We start from the raw sequence: 2841 nt of genomic DNA on the forward strand, positions 1-2841 counted from the left end.
TCTTGCAAGTACGCTAAATATTGGTTTAGATAGAAAGTGTTCCATTAATTCAGCAAAGAATTAGATCAAAGAAAGAACATAAGAGGCTTCAGTTCAGTTCAGTCGCTCAGTCGTGTCTGACTCTTTGTGACCCCATGAATCACAGCACGCCAGGCCTCCCCGTCCATCACCAACTCCCGGAGTTCACTCAAACTCATGTCCATCGAGTCGGTGATGCCATCCAGCCATCTCATTCTCTGTCGTCCCCTTCTCCTCCCATCCCCAATCCCTCCCAGCATCAGAGTCTTTTCCAGTGAGTCAACTCGTCTCATGAGGTGGCCAAAGTATTGCAGTTTCAGCTTTAGCATCAGTCCTTCCAATGAACACCCAGGATCGATCTCCTTTAGAATGGACTGGTTGGATCTCCTTGCAGTACAAGGGACTCTCAAAAGTCTTCAGCACCACAGTTCAAAAGCATCAATTCTTTGGCGATCAGCTTTCTTCACAGTCCAACTCTCACATCCATACATGACCACGGGAAAAACCATAGCCCTGACTAGACGGAGCTTAGGAACTGTCTAATCATAGCAAGAAGAGAAGAGAGGAGACAAAAGCAATTCTGAGTTTTCGTGTCTGGTGTCTAGGAGAATAAACCACAAAATGAGGTTGAGAACATTTGATGGAGGTGGGGTGGGATTGTCAGACTACGTAATGAGCATTATTAATTTGAAGTTAGCAGAACGTCTATGAGTAAATATCAGGGCATTGGGACTGAGTGTTGAATTTTGAGACCAAAGTGAAGGCCATAGAGCCTAGCTGAGGTGTATAAATTTGGGTAAATTCTCCAAGGAAAAAGAGGGGATAGGAGAGAACAGATTTTTGAAACAGCAGCAGAATTGTTACAAAGTATCATCAAGTATGAATTAGGGGTCTAGAAGGGTGGTCCACAACTTCCCTGCCTTGGCAGCTGGCACCCTTTCAAGAACCTAAAGTACAAAATGAAACCAATTCCTTTTAACAATTCTAATGTAGAGTGATTTTAGAAATGTCCTTGTTCCTTCTCTAGAGTCTTCCTTGCACAATGACTCTAAGACTTTGAGGAATGTTTATTCAACCCAAGGGGTCAGTTGTGGGTATTCATGTTTTGGGGAGAGAATGTAAAACAAAACAAAACCCAAAACAACAAGAAGCCCAATTATCTCTGAACTTCAAAAGGACAGAACTAAAGGGTTCATGTGTGAAGATTAATTCAGTTTGCCTGACAGTGAAGGAAGGAAGGCAAGACAAATAGATGTAGATGGGGGTTGAAAAGAGACTCGTTCCAGACAGAGATAGGTGCCTAACAGTGCTGCCATTGAACATGGCGGCTGGCCTCCCCATGCTGATGAGTTATTAGTGTGTTTTTGTATTGTCAGTGAAGCCTTCTAGCTAACCCACCAAGCTGGTCCAGCCCTCTCTAGAAAAGAGATGTGTTTATAGGCTAAGGATCACTACCACAGTCCTACAGTTAATGCTCTCTTCACCCAGGAAAGAAAAAGTAACCAGCTTCTCTGCAGTCACAATTAACTGTTAGTTCCACTCTTCCCCTGGGCCCAGTATTTCTGGTGTTAGTATGTTTTAATCATATGTTCATCCATACACACCACACTCTTAGCTGGCTCTTCCAGCCACACTATATGTCTAAAAGACCTCTCCCAAGCTCTTCAACCCAGCCCTAGAGCAGAGAGAGTCCCCTACATGTTAGTCCCTAAGGTGACTTCCATTCCTGTCTGGGAAAGATGGATTTTTTCTTTCAGGCAAACAGCCCACTCTCAGTTTTTCTATTTTCAGCTCTCTATCCTTCTGGCTAGAGAAAAACAGATCCAGTTCCTTCCTGGGAATAGGTTGAATTTTTCCCACCAAAATATTGCTGTGGTTTGCTTGCATGCATCCGAACTTTAGCTCAATCAGAAATAGCAACCAAACCAACGACTATTTAATAGTTAAATCATACATTCTATTTTTCATAGATATTTTCCCAGCAAATCTTAAAGTTATCTCTCGAATTTTAGCTGAGCATGTGCTATTTACTCCAGCCCTTTTCATTCTTACTTTGCACTTTTCAATTTTTGCACTTCTACTAAGTGAGAAGACTAACAGAGAATTTCAGCACTGGAGGAAAGAAATGACCCATGTTCCCCAGAGAGCGGAGTTTTGGCAGAACTCAGTGACCATCCATAAACTCATGACAGTCAGTGCTCCTAAGATATCTGCTCAGGGTCACACATATTGGTGCCTCCATTAAATCAACCATCATGTTTGCAGATATTAAATTTTATTGCCGTTTCTCCTTACATGTGTTACTTTTCTTGCTAGCTAGTAACTTAAAGGAAATGAATTAACTTTTATTTTAGAGCAACAATATTCACTCTACTCATTTTGGAAAATTAGTGATTTAAAAATATTACAATCACCCATAGTCTCACTCCTTCTGATATAGTTGTCATCAACATCTGGTTATATTTACTTCTCTTTTTATTCCCCCTATTTTATATATTTGGCCATTTTTGCACAAACTTTTGATATTGCTTTGTTTCAATTATATATCTGAATTATTTAATATATATTTTATTAGGAACTTTCCCACCCTAATAAAAATTATCAAAATTATTTTGGTGGCTACGTTAGATTTCAACATAAAACTTTGTCATCATTTGTATTAATATAACCCTTCCCTACCATAAGACACTCAAGTTATTGCCACTCCTACATCATATACATCCTCAAGTAATTACTAACTTGAGGATAAATGATCACTCACATCAATCAGCTGCTTGATCTCAGACAAGATAGTTGAACTGTCTTTATTCTTTTAACTTTTTA

Source organism: Moschus berezovskii, chromosome 2 (genome assembly GCF_049115385.1).
Source record: "Moschus berezovskii isolate FMDL1 chromosome 2, NW_MosBer_1.0, whole genome shotgun sequence".
Taxonomy (NCBI): domain Eukaryota; kingdom Metazoa; phylum Chordata; class Mammalia; order Artiodactyla; family Moschidae; genus Moschus; species Moschus berezovskii.